Consider the following 22,760-nt stretch of genomic DNA (forward strand, 5'->3'; position numbering starts at 1 on the left):
CTTCCTGAGCCTCAATGCTACTGCACACTTCTCTCAGCAAAGCCCATTCAAAACCTTGTTTCCTTATTATGGTTAGGGATGAGCCGAACACCCCCCTGTTTGGTTCGCACCAGAACATGCGAACAGACAAAAAATTTGTTCGAACACGCAAACACTGTTAAAGTCTATGGGCCTCGAACATGAATAATCAAAAGTGCTAATTTTAAAGGCTTATATGCAAGTTATTGTCATAAAAAGTGTTTGGGAACCTGGGTCCTGCCCCAGGGGACATGGATCAATGCAAAAAAAAGTTTTAAAAAACAGCCGTTTTTTCGGGAGCAGTGATTTTAATAATGCTTAAAGTGAAACAATTAAAGTGTAATATTCCTTTAAATTTTGTACCTGGGGGGTGTCTATAGTATGCCTGTAAAGGGGCGCATGTTTCGCGTGTTTAGAACAGTCTGACAGCAAAATGACATTTCAAAAGGAAAAAAGGTAATTTAAAACTACTCGCAGCTATTAATGAATTGTCGGTCCGACAATACACATAAAAGTTCATTGATAAAAACGGCATGGGATTTCCCCACAGGGGAACCCCGAACAAAATTAAAAAAAAATGGCTTGGGGGTCCCCCTAAATTCCATACCAGGCCCCTCAGGTCTGGTATGGATATTAATGGGAACCCCGCACCAAAATAAAAAAAAAAAAATGGAGTGGGGTCCCCCCAAAAATCCATACCAGGCCCTTATCCGAGCACGCAACCTGGCAGGCCGCTGGAAAAGAGGGGGGGACGAGAGAGCGGCCCCCCTCCTGAACTGTGCCAGGCCACATGCCCTCTACATTGAGAGAGTGCTTTGGGGTCCACCCCAAATCACCTTGTCCCCATGTTGATGGGGACAAGGGTCTCATTCCCATAACCCTTGCCCGGTGGTTGTGGGGGTCTGCGGGCGGGGGGCCTGCAGACCCCCGGGCTTTCAGATTATCGGAATCTGGAAGCCCCCTTTAACAAGGGGACCCCCAGATCCCAGCCCCCCCGTGTGAAATGGTAAGGGGGTACAAAAGTTCCCCTACCATTTCACAAAAAAAGTGTCAAAAATGTTAAGAATGACAAGACAGTTTTTGACAATTCCTTTATTTAAATTCTTCTTCTTTCCATCTTCTTTCTTCTATCTTCTTTCTTTTATCCTCCTTCGGTTTCTTCCTCTATCTTCTTCTTCCTCTGTTCTTCCTCTGATCCTCTGCTTCTTGCTCCAGTGTTCTCGTCCAGCATCTTCCTCCGCGGCTTCTCCTTCCCTTCTTCGTTCTCGGGCTGCTCCGCATCCATGATGGGAGGCTCCTGCTGTGTGACGCTTCTCGTCTTCTGACACTTCTTAAATAATGGAGGGCAGGGCCACCCGGTGACCCCGCCCACCTCTGATGCACAGGGACTTGACGGGGACTTCCTAGTGGCATTCCCCGTAACGCCAAAGCACCCTCCCAATGTTGAGGGCATCTGGCCTAGTACAGTTCAGGAGGGGGGGCGCTCTCTCATCCCCCCCTCTTTTCCTGTGGCCTGCCAGGTTGCGTGCTCGGATAAGGGTGGATTTTTGGGGGGACCCCATGCCATTTTTTTAAAATTTTGGCACGGGGTTCCCCTTAATATCCATATCAGACCTGAAGGGCCTGGTAAGGAATTTAGGGGGACCCCCACGCCATTTTTTTAAAAAGTTTGGTTCAGGGTTCCCCTGTGGGGAAATCCAATGCCGTTTTTATCAATGAACCGTTATGTGTATTGTCAGACCGACAATTCATTAATAGCTGCAAGTGGTTTTAAATGACTTTTTTTCCTTTGAAATGTCATTTTGCTGTCAGACTGTTCTAAACACGGGAAACATGCGCCCCTTTACAGGCATACTATAGACACCCCCCAGGTATGAAATTTAAAGGAATATTACACTTTTATTGTTTCACTTTAAGCATTATTAAAATCACTGCTCCCGAAAAAAACATCAGTTTTTAAAACTTTTTTTTGCATTGATCCATGTCCCCTGGGGCAGGACCCAGGTCCCCAAACACTTTTTATGACAATACCATGCATATAAGCCTTTAAAATTAGCACTTTTGATTTCTCCCATAGACTTTTAAAGGGTGTTCCGCGGCTTTTGAATTTTCTGCGAACACCCCAAATTGTTCGCTGTTCGGCGAACTGGTTAACAGCCGATGTTCTAGTCAAACATGAGTTCGACTCGAACTCGAAGCTCATCCCTAATTATGGTAGTAAAGTTAGTACTCAGTCACATCCATTTTTACTCTGCCATGGACTGGACACAAGTGCAATCCACTTTCAAGTTTCTTTAACCAATTTTTAGTTTTGTTGCCATTAACCATTTCCTTGTTGATTCCTTAAGTCTCATCACATCAGCATTCTTACAGTCTATTCTGAAATCTCCATTCTTTCTCTGTTCCTCTCAGATTTTTCTGTCAGTAAATCACTTACTTGTGAAGATAACATACTTATTTCCTCTTCTAAAGAAACTTGCCTTTCTCTACTTTCATGTTTACTATCTACTTCTTTAAACCATCAATTAACCTTCTGATTTCTCTTGATTTCTCACTTCTGTATTGTTCAATTTTCTCATTTACAATTTTCTACTGTACTTAGATTTTTTAAAAATCTCTGGCTTCAGACAGGACAATCTTTTTAAGAAAATATCTGCAAACCACCTGTCTCTTTTCTACAAATACACAATTTTTAAAAAAGGAATGTGAAGGGGGAGGGGGAGCACCTCAGTGATGCACATATGTTTGGTGGTGGAGGATCATCTTATAGGGTGTGTTTGCCATTTCACTCTTTTTCCTGACCCTCACGGACAACTACCAGAGGATTCCTCTCATCTTTCACTTATGGACTTTATATCACAATCAATATGATTTGATGTGGTTTAGATACACTTTGTGGGTTTATTGTGCACATTAATTTATTGCACACAAGTCATTTTTTGAAATTTCACTTACACGCAGTTCTTTCTTTTTTGTTTTACAATTAATTTTACCTTAATCTCACCATCTCATCAACAGCATAAGACTCCTTCAGCCAATGGACCCCAGACACCGACTAATTACTCGCCACAGAGAGCAGAATAAGTAAGAATAACAGTTTCTTACCGTGGCCACTTGTCTGCTCAATGTGAGTTTCTTGTCTCTCTGGCTGGGAGCCCACTGGACTGTATCCGAGTCGAGGCACCAGCTGTTAAATGCGATTTAGGGGTCTCCAAACAAAACAAGATGATGAGATAGTGAGTCCAGATCTTAAGATAAGATAAGTAGGTGCTTTTATTGTATACAAACACTGCAGTGGAGAGACACACAACACAGACCAACTTCCATCTCTACCAGGCGGAACGAAGCAGGAAGTGTCTCTGCGCTTATATCTACAGGTTATACAATATATACGTATGAATATGCATGAGCACTAGGCGTGTTATAGGTATGGTCGTATAGTTTATTCCAATCAGCATTCATATCTTCTTAGTAGCAAGGGAACAGTTAAATGGGTGGTTACATCATGTGACTGATAGAAACTGAAGACTGGCTCCGCCATCTTGGTACTGGTTCAGACCAGCTAGATAAGACTGTCCATTTCTCGGAGCAAAGAGGGAGTAAACTGTTGCTTTTTATCTGGCGGTGAAGGTCATCATAGACTGAAAACGCTATCTAAGAAGAAGCAAGAAAGTGTATTACAATTCCTAAAGCGACAATCTCTCTCACACATACATTATATATATATATATATATATATATATATATATATATATATATATATATATATATATATATATATATATATATATATATATAAATAATCAGATCCCTATAATTCTACTCAGCATTTTGGAGAACATCATAATCTGGTCAAACAAGGAAACTACAAACATAGTGTCCCTAGACACTTCCTAGAATTTCATGATCAATCATCCTTGGGACTACGGGTTTGGATACTGGAGTCCATTCCGAAAACCTTGCCTCCTGCTGAACGATACAAAAGACTCTGCGAAAGAGAGAATTATTGGATCTATTCCCTGGACAGTTTATCGCCTGGAGGCCTAAATGGAACTATAGAAATTAATACCCTGTTATGATGATAAGCCAACACATTCTTTAGTAATCAGTCATTTCAATCTGTTTGTATTCATCATTGATGATTACTTTGGATAGATGCATGTGCTAATTGCACATTCAATAGAATCATAATATGTGAACTGCAATCATTACCATATGTACGTGGGCATGCGCACGTTTAGTGTGCGTGACCCTTTATATATATGCACACATGTGCTTCTATTGCCAGAGCAATACTTGACATATCCATCAACAGCAAAATCATTCTATTCATCATTTTTTATTTCCTACCTCTTATCTATTATACATGACACCAGTATATTTTCACGTATAGTTATCATCAATATCTTCATTTTCCTTTACTCCGCTTTCACTTTAATTATACAACCACCATTGTCTGATCTGTCCACCCATCCATTTGGCACCTTACTTTGCATCATCTGTGGGATGGACATACCCCAGAAGTTTGATTAGTGATATTCTCACTACTACTAATTTTAATTCTTATTAATTTTATTTTTATTTATTTCATCATTTTTATTAACAACTATTATTAGTTTCCATATTTACATAGCAAAGAATAATAATATCATAGTATTTATATCTAAGATGTACTCTTGAATTCTGGATCTATTTATATATATATATATATATATATATATATATATATATATATATATATATATTCCTCCCCATATAAATTTTCAACATCCACCGTCCACCCCATTCCTCCATTTGATGCATTTCTTTAATCTTATTTGTGTCCTCATAACATAGCTCAGCTATATAGACACACACCATGCTATAACATTAGGCCGGAATCTAGTATCCTTATTACATTCAGAACACCCCGTTCTCTATTTTCCTTCACTTCCACTTTTTTCCTGTATGTATAATGTTGCCATGGTAATGAATCATGTGATTGGAAATCGTGTTGGTATATTATGCCCCAACCAAAGATGGCCACCACTGAAGCTTGAGGAAAGGACACGTATGTCCCGAACGCGATGCACCTCCAGCTGACCCGACCCGGAAGTGATGTTTGTCCTTGTGAGCAGTGTACACCGCTGATTGCAGTTTCGACCACCCGGAAGTCATTGTGAACCAGCAATGTGACTGGACACAGGATAGTACCGCAGAGACACAGCCACCACTACATCCATATCGGACCCCCCCCCCTTCACCCGGTTGTCGGAGTGGATGATACTACATGCCCATTTGTATTACATTTTTGGGAGTGGATTTTAACCTTACTACTTTTATTAACCACTTTACAACCGGCCCATAGCCGAATGACGGCAGCAGGGCGGTTGCTTAACTCTGGGATCACGTCATATGACGTCTTCCCAGAGTTCCCCTCTCACGCGCCCCCTAGGGCGCGCACCTGAACACATCCGTGACCGCCGGGTCCCGAGGACCCGGCGCATCACGGATCCCGGTAAATGGCCGCTGATCGCAGCCGTTTACCATGTGATTGCTCCGTCAAATGACGGAGCGATCACATGTAAACAAACCGGCGTCATCTCATGACGCCGGTTCCTCTCCTCCCCTCCTGTGTACCGATCGGTACACTGTGAGCGGAGAGGGGGGGTGGATGGATGGCAGTAGTGCTGTGGGCTGTATGTGTAGTGCCCACAGCGCTAACCAGTGACATCCAGCCATCCATCCATCCATGCTCAGCCATCCCTAATGCTCTGCAATGCCCTGCAATACTCTGCAATGCCCCAGAATACTGCGCAATACTCTGCAATACTCCACAATACTCCACAATACCCCACAACACTGTGCAATACCCCACAACACTGTGCAATACTCTGCAATACCCTGCAATACCCCGCCATACCCAGCCATACTCTGTGATACCCGGCCATATCCAGTCATACTCGGCGATACCCTGCCATACCCAGCCATGCTCAGCCATACTCGGCGATACCCTGCCATACCCCACCATACTCTGAAATACCCCGCCATGCCCTGCAATACCCCGCCATACCCAGCCATGCCCCGCCATACCCAGCCATACTCTGCAATACCCAGCCATACTCTGCCATACCCAGCCATACTCTGCCATACCCAGCCATACTCTGCCATACCCAGCCATACTCTGCCATACTCTGCAATACTCAGTGATATCCAGCCATACTCTGCCATACCCTGCCATGCTCGGCCATACCCTGCCATGCTCAGCCATACTCAGCCATACTCGGCCTCTGTATGTGGCCAGGCTGTGGAAGTCTCACACATGTGGTATCGCCGTACTCAGGAGGAGTAGGAGAATTTATTTTGGGGTGTCAGTTTTGGTATGTACATGCTATGTGTTAGAAATATTGTATAAATGGACAACTTTGTGTTAAAAAAAAAAAAATGCGTTTTAACCACTTCCCACCCGCCGGCTGTCATACGACGTTCTTGACTTTGTGTGGGGATATCTGAATGATGCCTGCAGCTACAGGCATCATTCAGATATCAGCTTTTTTAGCCGGTGATTCCCTATACCATAAGAATGATCATAGCGGCTGTTCCACTGCTTGATCGTTCTTACGGGAGGCGAGAGGGGACATCCCCCCTCCCGCTACCCTCCGGTGCTTTTACCGACTCACCGCTACGATCAAAGCCAGGATCTTTTTTTTTTATTTTTTTATTTCAGGCTTCCCAGCCTAGAGGTGAGATGTGGGGTCTTATTGAACGCATATGTAAGTCCCGCCCACATATGAAAACGGTGTTCAAACCACACATGTGAGGTATCGATGCGATCGGTAGAGCGAGAGAAATAATTTTGGCCCTAGACCTCCTCTGTAACTCATGTAACATGTAACCAGTAAAAATTTTTAAAGCGTCGCCTATGGGGATTTTTGAGTAGCGAAGTTTGACGCCATTCCACAAACGCGTGCAATTTTGAAAGGTGACTTGTTGGGTATCTATTTACTCGGCATAACTTCATCTTTCATATTATGCAAAAACATTGGGCTAACTTTACTGTTTTGTTTTTTTAAAAGCACAATAAATTATTAAACAATAATAAACACAATAAATTGCATAAAAACACATCTGTTTTGCAACAACATAATAAACAAAATACAAATAGAAAATACATGTGTTAGAAACTCGATAAGGACACCCAAATGTACTCTCTTGCCGCCCCCCCCCCCCCACATGATGCAGAAAAAAAAAGCACTGGACTGCATGTGGTGTGAACTGGCCTTTAAGAAATAAAAGTTATTTAAAAATACTCGCGGCTATAATGAAATGTCAGTCCGGCAATACACATAAAAGTTCATTGGTAAAAACAGCATTAAGAAAAAAAACAAAATTAAGAACAAAATAAAACAAAAAATGGCATGGGGGTCCCCCTCAAAATCAATACCAGGCCCTTCAGGTCTGGCATGGAGTTTAAGGGGAACCCCGCACCAAAATTAAAAAAAAAAAATGGTGAGGGGTCTCCATAAAAATCCATACCAGACCCTTATCCGAGCACGCAACCTGGCAGGCCGCAGGAAAAGAGGGGGGGACGAGCGGCGTCTTCTATCTTCTTCTCCTCGGGCCGCTCCGCACCCATGGCATGGAGGGAGGCTCCCGCTCTTCTCTTCATCTTCTTCATCTTCTTTTCTTCTCTTCTTCTCTTCTTCTCGTCTTCATCTTCTTCTCCGGGCCGCTCCGCATCCATGGTGGCATGGAGGGATGCTCCCTCTGTGTGACGGCATCTCCTCTTCTGACGGTTCTTAAATAACGGGGGACGGGGGTGACCCCGCCCCCCTCTGACGCACGGGACATGACGGGACTTCCCTGTGGCAGTCCCCGTGACGTCAATGATGTGGGGGTCCCCCTGAATTCCATACCAGACCCTTCAGGTCTGGTATGGATTTTAAGGGGAACCCCGCGCCAAAAAAAAAAAACGGCGTGGGGTCCCCCCAAAAATCCATACCAGACCCTTATCCGAGCACGCAACCTGGCAGGCCACATGCCCTCAACATTGGGAGGGTACTTTGGGGTAGCCCCCCAAAACACCTTGTCCCCATGTTGATGAGGACAAGGGCCTCATCCCCACAACCCTGGCCGGTGGTTGTGGGGGTCTGCGGGCGGGGGGCTTATCGGAATCTGGAAGCCCCCTTTAACAAGGGGACCCCCAGATCCCACCCCCCCGTGTGAAATGGTAAGGGGGTACAAAAGTACCCCTACTTTTCACTAAAAAACTGTCAACAATGTTAAAAATGACAAGAGAGTTTTTGACAATTCCTTTATTTAAATGCTTCTTCTTTCTTCTATCTTCCTTCATCTTATTCTTCTTCTTCTGGCTCTTCTGGTTCTTCCTCCGGCGTTCTCATCCAGCATCTCCTCCGCGGCGTCTTCTATCTTCTTCTCCTCGGGCCGCTCCGCACCCATGGCATGGGGGGAGGCTCCCGCTCTTCTCTTCATCTTCTTCTCTTCTTCATCTTCTGCTTCATCTTCTTCTCTTCTTCATTTTCTTCTCCGGGCCGCTCCGCATCCATGCTGGCATGGAGGGAGGCTCCCGCTGTGTGACGGCGTCTCCTCGTCGGACGGTTCTTAAATAACGGGAGGCAGGGCCACCCGGTGACCCTGCCCCCCTCTGACGCACGGTGACTTGACGGGACTTCCCTGTGACGTCACGGGGAATGCAACAGGGAAGTCCCGTCATGTCCCGTGCGTCAGAGGGGGGCGGGGACCTGAAGGGCCTGGTATGGAATTTAGGGGGACCCCCACGTCATTTTTTTTTTAAATTTTGGTTCGGGGTTCCCCTGTGGGGAATTCCCATGCCGTTTTTATCAATTAACTTTTATGTGTATTGTCGGAACGGCAATGCAATAGCCGCGAGTAGTTTTAAATGGCTTTTTTCCTTTCAAATGTCATTTTGCTGTCAGACTGTTCTAAACACGGGAAACATGCGCCCCTTTACAGGAATACTATAGACACCCCCCAGCTACGAAATTTAAAGGGATATTACACTTTTATTGTTTGACTTTAAGCATTATTAAAATCACTGCTCCTGAAAAAACGGCCGTTTTTAAAACTTTTTTTTGCATTGATCCATGTCCCCTGGGGCAGGACCCAGGTCCCTAAACACTTTTTATGACAATAACTTGCATATAAGCCTTTAAAATTAGCACTTTTGATTTCTCCCATAGACTTTTAAAGGGTGTTCCGTGGCATTCGAATTTGCCGCAAACACCCCAAATTGTTCGCTGCTCGGCGAACTTGCGAACAGCCAATGTTCGAGTCGAACATGTGTTCGACTCGAACTCGAAGCTCATCCCTAGTGATTAAATACCACCAAAAGAAAGCTCTATTTGGGAAAAAAAGGATAAAAAATTCATATAGATACAGTGTTGCATGACTGAGTAATTGTCAAAATGTGAGATCACCAAAAGCTGAAAATTGGTCTGATTATTAAGGGGGTTTAAGTGCCCAGTTGTCAAGTAGTTAAATTAGTTTGCTTATTGCACTTAGAGGGTGCTGTTCTTCTGTTCTTTGTCTATTCCAGAGTTTTTGTGCATTCTGAACTTGGAACTGGCAGCCCTCCATGGACAGTTTTTATTATTGTTTTTATCGTTATATTTTGCTTCCTCACATGGACTAATTACTAAAAGAAAACTGATTTACTCTCCCCCTCAACCCACTACCCCCCTCCCCCCCTTCCCCTTTTTTGAGATTGTTGTATCCAGAGTGCGCTGTATTATCCTATTGTTAACCTCCGGCACAACCCTGCTCCAAAACATCCCCGGAATTCCAATCCACCGGATGCTGACTTCTGCTTGTGGGAAACCTAATTGTCGGCCATTTGGCCTGACATCAGCCCTCATTGCCCCCCAATGAACAAAATAATGGCCCAGGATCCAAACAAGGCAAGTATGATCTGAAAGAAAAAGTGAAACATAGCACATACACCCATCACCATCTTACCACCACTTTTACTCAACAGATCATGGAAATAAACACAAAACAAAAAGGGGACACATAACCCCCACCTTCCCTTTTTTTACGTTTTTATTTATTTATTTTTTGTAAAACCAACCAACCCCTATTAAATCAAATGGGGGAGAACGTAAATTTTGAATCTGTCAGATTCCCACCTACCAATACGCTTAACTACCGCGCTGTCAAGACCCCACCGGCCAGCCTCAGTGGCTGCCCCAATCCTAAATGAATGCAATGAAAAAGTACTGGCCTCATCACCAGCAGGGATGGGGCCACAGTCCCCCTGGTCTGTGCACGGATGGAAGCCGGGGGTGGGGATGTGCTGCACTGCTGTCCTGTTGGCAACCTCCCCACCGATGGTGGTGGAGCCGGCAGTGTCTGAGGGTGATAGCCCTAGCCACGCTGAGCCCGAGGGCACCTGGATGGGCTGTAGCACTCCAGCAGGCATGCCCCCCCCATCACACCGCGTCTGCGACCCGCTGGGGACCGCAGCGGCCATCCCCTGCATGGCTGCGAGCTGGCTCTGCAGCCATGCCGTGCCCATAGCCTCTATCATTACCCTGAGTTGCTCAACCATCCTGTCAGCTTCAGCCATCAATCCGCAGAGGAGAGCAGGGGCAGACACATCAGCACACTAGCTTTTCCTACCCTCGTGTGCTGACAGGAAGTCTGCACCTCTGACCTCCTCTCTGCACCGCCACCGCCTCCCCCTCACACTGCTCTGACCAATCACCTGTGAGCTCAAGTTAACTTCAGGAAATAATTTAACCCTCACTAGCCCAGCCTACAGGGTCCCATTTCATGTAGCCCTGCGCTTATTTCTTCTTTTTTTTTTGCTACAGGCTTTTCTGTGTTGTCACATGAAAAGATATAATAAAATATTTACAAAAATGTGAGGGGTTTACTTACTTTTGTGTGAGATTAGATCTATATATATATATATATATATATATATATATATATATATATATATATATATATATATATTATATATATATAGATCTATATATATCTATATAGATCTATATATATAAAAAAGTATCGGTACTCGTTTGCTAAAAAAATGCATCCCTAGTAGGAAGAGAACAGCAAAGGACCATAGAGTAAAATCTCTAAAACTCCTGATTTACTACTTGTAAAGTATACTCACAAGCATCACATATACAGAAAAGCATAAAATGCCAATGCCATTGTACACCTGGGGGGTAATGACATTGCAGGCCGATGGACCCGCCCACTGTGTTTCGTTTGCAAAAGGGAACATCTTCAGGGTACAAATAGAGCTTTCTTTATTCCCTGAAGACATCCTATTTGCAGACGAAATTTGTTGGGAGGGGCCAGCAGCCTGTCACATCATTACTCCCACAGGTGCACAACGGCATCGGCATGTTATGCTTTTCTGTACCTTGTGATGCTTGTGAGTATATTTATAATAAATTGGGAGTTTTAGAGATATTACTCTCTAGTCCTTTGTTGTTATCTTTCCACTAACCTTGAGGAGAGTTAGTGATCCTGTTGAATCATTGATTGATCAGATGTGACTGGAAGGAGGTAGTGAACCCTGGAGTGACCTTATTTGGGTGCCTAAGTGCTATTGATCTCTTGCATTTAGAGATCATTGAGATTATGGGAAAAGATGGCATTTTTGGTTGTATGGTGGCCCGTAAACACTGCATGTTGGATTTATGTACATACTATATATAGAGCTATCCCCACTGGAGTGAATTGGAGCATGCTTTATTGTTTATTTTTTTAATTTTTTGCCTCCCTCTGGATCAACTGTGAGTATGGAATTGTGTATGCGGGGGTTTTCAATATCTTTTTCTTGTTGGCTGAACTAGATGGACTAGTGTCTTTTTTCAACCACATTAACTATATAAAAATACACTGTAGGCTGTCTGCAAGCTATGTTTTACACAAATTTTACTCTTTACTCTAAATAGTGGATGTACACTTAAGTGTATGTAAAAGCATTTTTTTTTTCATTTTGTATAGAGTATGGGGGGGGGGGGGGTTGGATTCCCTGTAAGTTTTTATTGTTGTCTTCTGTATTACTGCTGGGGAGGCGATTAACCCTCACTATTGGTGACCATTGTCTCAGATACATGAATGTATGAGTGACGGGAAATCAAAAATGGTTTGGAATGTCTGAGGAATTTAAGGTAAACCTGTTCTGGTGACAACGGTCTAAAACGGATAAAACCCTCAACTTTTCAGAGGTCTCCTGTTACATACCGGGTAGGGAAGAGCTCAGAGGTTGCGGAGATGTGTCTGAGCCTGCCTGAGCTATCCCACTGGGAAGCTGTCAAAGCTGACAGCCAATCATAGTAGGTAGATAAATTCATCACCCTGCAGCTACAATCATGCAATGGGCGTTGTAAATTTCCAAGGTGATTACACTCAAATGGTGCATGCGACTTCAAGAAAACGTTTTAAGGGAATGGCAGCCCACTTTTATTTAAAGGAAACAGAAAGTTCAAAAACAACAGCAATTTCCCTCGCAGGGGGGTTCCACCTTTACTGTAACATGTTAGTTTAGCCTCCTGACTTACGCAATGGCCACACAGCCGCTTCAGGCCTCACGCCCAGGCCTTAGGTCTGTTCCTCAGACCAGCACAAACTACCCTTCGGTCAAGCTCTCTTGCAGCTTATTAAGGTTCAGCTTCGCGCTGTGCTGTTACGGACTCCATGTGTTTCCTGTAGACAGGTACACTTAAACTGTCACCTGCATCCTCTCTCTCTATTAGAGCAGATGGACGCCCTCCTGACTCCCATACACAGACCTCGTGTCTGTAGAGTGGAGTCCTCCTGGGCCAGACCTTGTGTCTGCGCAGCTGTCTCCAAGCGGGAGCCCTGAGCTCTAAGACCCCTTTCACACTGGGGCCGCGACCTCGTTAGCGCTAAAGCACCATTGGTTATAGCGGTGCTTTAGTGCTGTTTAAGCAGCACTTTTTGGGTGCTAGCGGGGCGCTTTTAACCCCAAAGAAGGGGTTCAAAATTCCCATGTTACGGCACTTCCGAAGCGCTTTTCAAGGGGTTTCAGAAGCACTGCCCATTCATTCCAATGGGCAGGGCATTTTGGGAGCTCTAAATACAGTGCTCCCAAACCGCCCTAAAGATGCTGCTTGCAGGACTTTTTGGAACGTCCAGCAAGCACACCGCCCCAGTGTGAAAAGTCACACTTGAATGAATGGTAGGCGGTCTTCAGGTGCTTAGCAGAGGCTATTTTCAGCGCTAAAGTGCTGATCATTGCTCTGATTACATGTGTAGATGTCCCCCTGCGTGGAGATGCCACTGATCGGCTCTCCTCGCCAAACACTCTGTCAGTGTGAGGCAAGGAGCAACGATTACCGGCATCACCGTGTTTACATGTGACCGGCTGTGATTGGACACAGCCGATCACATGGTTAAAGAGCTGTGGATGCGGCTCTTTACAGAGATCGGGGTTGCGCTGTGTCCTAGCAACACGGCGAGGCCGCGATCACCGCGCTGCGTGCCCCCCGTTCTATGACGCCGTCATTAGACGGTGGGCAGGCGGCAACTGGTTAAAGAAGATGAGAATGTGCACTGCATTTCGACATTTCATCAATTGCCACGTCACGAATGTTAAACCTACATTACGAATAGTAGTTTACAAGACCAAACTCTTCCCGATCGTTCCTTGATTCCGATCATGCGTGTTTGTACTTTCAACTTTTGTGTGACGATTTCCATACTGACCATCCGAAAATCAGATGTTGAGTTCACATCCGACAAAAATTTCATAGCCTGCACATCCAGATTTTGTCTGACGAAAAAGTCAAATCGGCTGTCAAAAGCACCATACTAACGAACCGAAAATCTGCAGACAGCTCATCTTACGAATTTTCCCTTCTGATTTTCGTATTGTGTGTACGAGGCCTAAAGCCTCGTACACACAGTTTGATTGTTGGAAGAGGATTGTCTGTTGACAGACTGTTGTCCTAAATTCTTACTGTTAGTATGCTTCTTTGGACAATTGTTTTCCAATTTTCGGCCAACAAATGTTGGATGGCAGGCTAGTAAATTTTCGGCGGACAATGGCTCCACGTCTGATTTTCGTATGGTCAGTACACAAATCCATCATATAAAAGTCAAAAGTAAAAAACATGCATGCTCGGAATCAATGCTCACCAAACACGAAATTAGCATAAGGGACCCAAAGGGCGGCTCTCAAGAGCTGAAATTCCTCGTAGTACGTCACTACGTTCGTGTTTGTTGCAAGACAATTGTGTAACGTTAGTATGCAAGACAAGATCCTGGCACATGCCCTTTTGACAAAAATCAGACGCTCGGTTGGCCAACAATCGTACCATGTGTACGAGGCTTAACTGGGAAGAATATGAACCCAACCCACAGGTGTGCAATCAGTATGCCTGCCTCTGAAAAAAATCAGGTGTAGATTGCTGATAAACACAGTGACACCGGGTCCACAGTGTGTATACGTGCAGCTGCGGGTTGGGGAATGCCTCCACTTCTTATGATTTGCTGTTGGCCAATGAACCTAAACTTGTCACTGCTGCTGGGTCTCTGCCTGGGACCAGAACAACAATCTCCCTGATGGATCACAGACAGAAAAAAGTCCTTACAGGGGTCTAAACTATTTATTAGGCCCATTGCCCAATTCGTCCAGTCACATGCTAAACAGAGTGGATGGATGGATGGATGGATGGATGGATGGATATCCCATTGCCAGCTACTGTATTCTGACAGCCAGCACCCTCAGCTGTCAGAACATCTGAACAGCACCTGCAGCTTTTTGGCTGATTGCAGTCACTGTTTAGGCTGACTTTTTCTGCCAGTCTCCTTCGATTTCTTAATTCAAGTTTGTCAAGGCAGATAAAGACGGCAGGGCCACCTAAAGCTTGAATTTCCGCCAATTCATAAAAATAGGTCGAAATTTAGGTCATATATGGTCAATTTTTCTCTGTACAAAACTTAAATAAATAAAAAAGTAAATAAGTTTGTAATTTATATATTCTTTGTGTTGCAATGCAAAGTAACACACCTGCTATAAAGGTTACACTTCTTTCCATGGTTATAAACAATCCATTTTAATGTGATCTGTGAGGGTACGTACTAGAAAAATATGTGAAACTTTCCCCTATAGTTTAATACTGACCAATGTACAAAAAAAACACACACAACAGTGTCCCCTTAATCACTTTAATAAAGGTTGTTTATCAAGCTGATTGTCTTGCCTCTTCAATTATAAATATTTCTGTGTTGTGATGTTAGCACAAAGCTTTAGTGTGACAAACTTAATTGGCATAATCAGGCGTAATTACTGTTTTTTTTTTGTATGTATGTATGTGAGCGATCGGGGATTGGATTGTGACTCTGATTATTAATTCGGCGTAGATCTCTTGTTGCTATAGTGATGGAGGGCATGCCCTGGTGGGACTTTAGCTGGATGTAGCCTGTGATTCAAGAGAATGTGAATTTCATAGTAACCATTTAAAACTGCATTGTCCTGTAATTGCGACTAATTTCAGCCAGTGGTGTGCAATGCTCCTCATTTATTTCTCTACAAATGCTTTTAAGTTTGATTGTACTCAATTATTATGATAATGACGCAGGAATATGAAGAGAGTTATGTTTTTGATGGCTTTTTATCAGTTTATAATGCACAGTTGGGCTTACTATTGTGATGGTATGAACATTGTACATATCGTGGAATGTTTATAATATGGAGGCTCAAGATGCTCATTTCAACAAGAGATTCATGCTTATTGACAAAGTGATATTAAAGGGTATATATGGTCAAAATGTAAAATCATATATTCATTTCTAATTTTATTTCAATTATTTCTAGCCTACTCCTATTAATCTGAACAATCTTGAAGTTTGTGGACTTACTTTTGAAGATCTCCATTCATTTACTTCCTGTGAAAAGTATTTGCTATGCTATGTGAGTAGGCACTGCTGTGTCACACATGTCACAGAGCCTGCCTTCTGAACTACAGAAGTGCTGAGAGAAGAAGTATCAGGAGGCCGAGTCAGTACAGGCTTGCAGGCAGCAAGGTACCATGGGATTAGGGTTGCCACCTGTCCGGGATTCACCCGGACAGTACGTGTTTTAATTAATTTTGAACCATGTGTCTGGTTTTCAGTCTCCCTGCATCCCGGACACATAATTCATTCAGATTGGACTGTGGAAGCTGGGGATCGGGGGAAGGAACATAGCTAGTGCTTATCGGAGAGCAGCTGGGGGCTGAGGAAGGAACAGAACTAGTTAAATCAGTCAGCAGAGCACTAAAACTTGTACAAGTTTGTACAAACTCCCGACAACTAAACTATAGTCCCGGTCCCTCTAGTGTATATCAATCCGCCGGGGCATGTAATTGCCAGGAACTGCAGTACAAGGATTACTCCGCCGAGACTATTTGATGATTTTCAGGCACAGGGGAAGTCCATGTGCTGCGGTTCCCGGCAATTACATGCCCGGAGGATTGATGGAGAAGTGAAGGTCTGGAGCGTGACATAAAGATTGCTGCTGCCAGATAAGGATTAACTACTTCTGTTCTTTCCCCAGCCTGATCAGACTCATGTGTCCTGGTAACCTTGTTGTTAGGTTAGGAGGTGAGGAGTTAATGGGGAGTCATTGCCTTGCTTATCTCAGCTGGTAAGAGGAAGAGGAGGAAGTGGGGGTGCATGGTGGATAAAAAAACTGAACTCAGGGGCTGCCTGTGTGCATGTGAACCTGGGGGGGGGGGGCAGGATAGACAAGACTGATGTGCACAGTGACTGTGTGTGGGCCACTGATGGTTACCCTCTGCATTACATATTACCTCTGCCATACTACTGACCTCCGCCTTCTGCTTTTTTTACATGCCCCAGCGGAATGTCGGAACCGCTGCATTCAGGATTACTCCGCTGCTCCCTGATAAGCTTTAACTAGTCCTGCTAAGGTGCCTGAACAACTTCGGCATCTTAGAAAGTTTTAGGGAATGTCCGGTTCACTTTAGGCTGGGCTCACACCTATGCAAATTGAATTTGCATAGCAGGAGAATGTGACCGGCTCTCTATGGAACCGGTTCACATGTCTCCGGGGCGGAGCGCACTGCACTGTGCGTCTTTGGCTCTGTTTCGGGACAGAATTCAGGCATAGATTCACGATTTGTTCCTGAAATGGGGAACAGGGAGCACAGTGTTCTTCTGCGATCCTCAGCCGACTCCAGTGTGAACCAAGCCTAAAGCCAGTGTCGGTACGTCCATAAAGGGCGCAGGAGCGCCGCCCCCTCTCCTGCACCCCTCTATTACCAATATATAGATTCATGCATTGCATGAATCTATCTATGGTTGCTGCTGCCACCCCCCATATTCAGGTGTCCGGCCCCTTGTCGGGCGCCGGGCATTTGAATTACAGCAGCAGGGTGTGTTTTTGGAAGGGCCTGATTAGAGCCATAAGCTCTAATAGGCTTCCAAATTGGTAAACAGCAGGTGCAATGCTGTGCGTTTGCTGTTTACACAGTGTTGTGTTAGGGAAGCAAATAAATCGCTTTGCTAACACTGACCCACCTCTCAGCCAATCAGGATGCTCAGGTCTGGTTACCTGTCACCTGATTGGCTGAAGCGACAGGTGTTGTGATTGGACGCCTATCAGGCATCCAATCATAGCAGAGGACAGGAAGAGGACGGGAGAAGACATCGAGGACTCGGAGGGAGCGTGGAGGGCATCGCTGTGACCCGAGACAGGTAAGTGCCGGGCCCGGGGGCACACTGGCAGCAATTTATGGGGCACAGTAGCGGCAATTGATGGGCACAGTGGCAGCAATTGATGGGGCACAGTAGCGCCAATTGATAGGGCACACTGGCAGCAATTGATGGGCACAGTAGCGGTAATTGATGGGCACAGTAGCTGTGTTTGATGGCACAGTGGCTGCGCTTGATGGCACAGTGGCTGCGCTTGATGGCACAGTAGCTGCGCTTGATGGGCACAGTGGCTGCAATTGATGGTTTTTTTTTTCAGTTTGTTTGCGCCCCCCCCCAAAAAAATTTTGAGCACCAGCCGCCACTGCCTAAAGCCCAAATCCAGCTTCTTTTCTTCCCTGCCCTAATTTTCTTAAAGTCCACCTAAAAAAGTAATGTGCTGTAAATTAGCAATTAAACTGTTCAAGGGAGGCAAAGCACTAACAGCTGATGGCTACATTCACCTTGGCGATTAGGGCTGGTGTGAATAGTAGCAGCAGATATCAAAGATTCCTGTGGCAGCTGTTAGCGAGTAGGTGCGGCAACAGGCCTCCTTCACTATAATGGCATTTCACCAGGGGCCACAGCTATTCGTTCCCCTCTGAATGGCCAATGATCACCTGTGCTGATCGCTGCTGGACGCCAGACTGGCAAAATGTCAATATAGTGAAGGGGGCCAGCAGCCACACTTAACTGCTTAGAGCCACATCAGGGACTGTTACAATTCGCACCAGCCCTAATCACCACTGTGAAAGTAGCCTAAGGCCCCTTTCACACTGATGTGTTTTTACTCTGCAATGGGACGTGTCCACTCTCATACTGGTGCCGTCCACTACTCTACTTCTACCATCCACTGTTTTGCTGACTGACACTGACCACTTTTAAGGTAGGTTAAGTTCATATATTTACAGTGAAATTTGTTTTTTTAATCTAAGAATATTTTATGAATACAAAAATGCTTTTGTTTTATTTAACCATGCCACTATAAGCCTCTCACACTGTTAATGCAATTTGGACACACCTACTATTCGCCATGGCATGCATAGAACGCCGCATTACCACTCCCATTGGGACACCCAACAGTGCCCCAGGTCTTTTACAATCTTATAATGTATACTACAAAAAAAAATTGTGACACTAAAATGTTCGGGTTTGGCTTGAAGAAAAGGTGGCAAATCTACAAGGGATATGTAATCCTTTAGACCCCTTTCACACTGAGGCAGTTTTCAGGCGTTTTAGCACTAGAAATAGCGCCTGTAAAGCGACTGAAAACTGCCTCCCGTTCATTTCAGTGTGACTTTTCACACTGGGGCGGTGCGCTTGCGGGACATTAGGAAAAGTCCTGCAAGCAGTATCTTTGGGACGGTTTGGAAACGCTGCATTTAGTGCTACCAAAACGCCCTACCCATTGGAATGAATGGGCAGCGCTTCCAAATCCCCTGAAAAGCGATTTGGAAGCGGCGCAACATGCGCACTTTTAATCCCTTCTTTGGGGTTAAAAGCGCCCCACCAGAGGCCGAAAAGCTCAGTTTTTAACAGTGCTAAAGCGACGTTAAAACGAGCGGCGCTTTATTCCCAGTGTGAAAGGGGTCTTAGAATTTGAGAGAAAGCAGCAGAGGAGAAGCTGCAAAGCGTGCAGGGAATCCAGTTGTGGAAAGAGCGGGCCAGCAGGTGGTTGTTCATTAATTTTTCTTTACAGTTAGAGCCCTTTCACACTGGGGCGCGGGCCACATTAGCGGTAAAGTGCCAATATTTTTTATGTTGCTTTACCGCTGTTATAGCGGCACTTTTAGGCCGCTGGCATGGTGCTTTTAACGCCGTTAGCGGCCGAGGAAAGGGTAAAAACCTACCCCCAAAGCACTGCTGCCTCAGCGCTTTGCAGGTGCTGCGGCAGTGCTGCCCATTGATTTTAATGGCAGGGGTGGTTTAGGAGCGGACTATACACCCCTCCCGCACCGCCCCAAAGACGCTGCTTGCAGGACTTTTTTTTTTCAGTCCTGCAAGTGCACAGCCCCAGTGGGAAAGTACTCAGGCTTTCACACTGAGGAGGCTTGAGAGGCACTTTACAGGTGCTATTTTTAGCGCTAAAACGCCTGAAAAGCGTCTTCAGTGTGAAAGGGGTCTTATGAAAGCTTGTAAAAGACCCCACAAAACATATATTTGCTGTACAATTAAAAGATGGTGCTGCTGATTGTGTATATCCTTTGATAGTTTAGCAAAGTTATATTCTTGATAAAAAATACACTAAAATCATTATTAGCACAAACAAATACAAAATAACTTTGAAAAATTCCTACTAAAAGATAAAACTGTATATTTTGGCAGTGCCCCTTGCTTACACAGTTTTGGACAAAGGTGAGGTGTATGATCAAACAATTGACATCTGTCAACCTCGGCATGGACCCCTCTGGATATCTCCTACACCTAAATTTGTTGCCCGTACATAGCTTAAAACATGCTGAATGCTTCTCGGGCTTGTATCCCCCACCTATGGAAGTGCGCTACCACCCCAACCTTAAAACATTGGTTCTCTAGGATAGATGAAATTAGGACAATGGAAAACATGACAGCAATTCTCCGTGGGATAGAAGATTAGGTTAGAGATACCTGGCTGCCATGAACGGCCTTTACCTGCACCCCTCATTATACCCATGTTTTCTCTGCATAGTTGAATAGAGTTTAATAGAATCTAACTTACGCAGGTGTGCCGTGACTACCTGTTGCTTTACCTGGAGGACAAGAGACGGGTGTGGAAGGTACTGACTTTCGCCACCCCTTAAATCCTCTCTTCCTTATTTAATTTGAATATCCCTCGTACGTTTTATGTCTTTTCTCCTGTTAATTTTTCCTCCCCTTTTTTTCTTTTTATGACTTTTGTGTTTTTTGTTTTTTTTTTTGTTTTTTTTTTGTTCAGCTGTTAAATCATTGGAAACAGGGAAGAAAGAGGAAAAGGGGAAAAAAACAAAAAACTCATTGTGCAATTTGTGATACCTGTTCCAGATGTACTGGGTAGTTTCCTAGCTTTCTTTACTATGGGGCTCAACAAGCAAACAGGCTTATGTGAAATAATTAGTTAGCTGATGCCCAAAAGTCTATTTCTTATGTTTGGATGTTAGGTTTAACATATTTATGGTATTTTAACCCCGAAACCCAGGTCTGGTGGAGGGTCGTGTTTCATTTCTTTTGACAATGTAATAAACAAAGATTAAAAAAACTTTAAAAAAAACTGAGTTAATAAAATATCAAATATTTGTAAATTTTAAAATGCGCTTTTTTGTGAAGTGGAGAAAATGGAAGGTACGCATAACCGTAAACAGACACCTTACACTAAAAACCTTGCGTTTGGGTAATGCTTATGTGTTATGGTAATTTCATATAACACAGTGCGGTGCTTTGTAGTGAAATTAATTTTCAATGACACCCTTAGGCTGCATTCACACTTAAGTGTTTTGAATCGCAGGTAGATTTGCCGCGAATCTGCTCACAATTTGAAAGCGCCGATGTGTGAATGACAAATCACGGGACTTGTATTTGAGATGCCATTCATTTGAATGACACTTCAAATCGTGGTGCTGGTCTGCCGCAATTGTCGTGCGATAAATCGTGCTGCAATCGCAGCAACACGCATGTCGCCCGAAAGTAGCTCCTGAACATTTTTGGGCGACATGCTTCCCGCGATGTGAGGCAAATCTGCCCACAATTCAAAATGCTGAAGTGTGAATGCAGTCTAATAGATCTTGCTACCATTCCTCAATGCATGTGCATTTCAGTGCACTACAATATGCATAGATGGGAAGCATCTGTGTGTTGCGGTGCGCTGTGTTAAAAAAGAAGTGATATTGCAAGTGTGAAATTAGTCTAACCTCTATGGCAGCACCAATAAAAGGGTTAACTTTACTTTTTATAGCGTTTTTGAATTTTCCATTTTTATTAATTGTTAAGTCCCTGTGTGACAGAATTCGTGGAACCCTATCATGGAGGTTTATGGCTGTTTGGAGATTCATGAAAGGTTGAGATGACCCTGAGATCATCTTTGCACTAAATAGATCCCTGATGCCTCCTCTCTGTGCAGCAAGTTGAAGTCTGGCTCCACTCGCTTAGCTTGGTGCTGGGATACTGAGCATGAATCTGGAAGTGCTCAAGAGTGAGCAACTTCGATTTCAATCAATGCAAAGGAGATCAGTGAATGAGAATTTGCTGATCTCCTCCGCTCAGTAATTTGACTCTGCTTTCCATCCTGATCCAGGCTTGGGACAGTAGTAACATGGTTGTTAGCAAGGACATAAAAAGCAGGATGGCAGCAAGCAACGTGGTTGTGAGCTGATGCAGTCTGATGCGACCAGAGCCTCTATCACTGGAAATGCAGGCCTCTTGAACCCATTGGGAAAGAGAGCCCTGACTGATGGGGGCATAACCAGGGCGGAGTAAGGTGACTCGGGGTCACGGTGGATTGGTGGGGAGACAGGATGGGGTTGGGCCTGAGCTCACTAAGGTGATTGCCCCAGGGGATTCTGGGCCTTTGGTGAAGAAGAGTGGTAAGAACTGGCTGCACCCCACCCTGTCCCTCCAACCATGGACACCGAGCTCCTACTGGCCAGGGTCCGAGAGATGGCTCTTCAGGGTCAGGCTGGGTGGCTTTTCTCCCTCCTGACTCCTGGGGATTCTTCTCCTATTCCCACACCTGATCCCCCTCAGGATGTCCCCCCCAGGGTTAGAAGACGGACTCGTCCGCCTTCCCGCCTCAGTCCCAGTCCCTCTAGGGCCTCTTATTGCTCCCCTTCACATCCTTCTTCTCCCTCTCCCCCTACTTTAGCCCATGCTTCCCGCTCTTCATCGGCGGGGAAGCGCCCTTCCCCTGCCAACTCCCGCCGTCTGTCGGCGCGGCGGAGGTCCCCCACGCAGGCTAAGGCCTCCACTCAGGCCGCCTCGCGCTGTCCCCGCTCACGCAGCCCCCGCTCCAGTGTTCGCCCCCCTCTCTCCCCTGCTATAGTAGACTATGGCCGGGCTGGAGCCGTAGCGCTCCCCGGCCCCCCACCGCATAT

This window comes from Aquarana catesbeiana, linkage group LG07, assembly GCF_042186555.1.
Source record: "Aquarana catesbeiana isolate 2022-GZ linkage group LG07, ASM4218655v1, whole genome shotgun sequence".
NCBI lineage: Eukaryota > Metazoa > Chordata > Amphibia > Anura > Ranidae > Aquarana > Aquarana catesbeiana.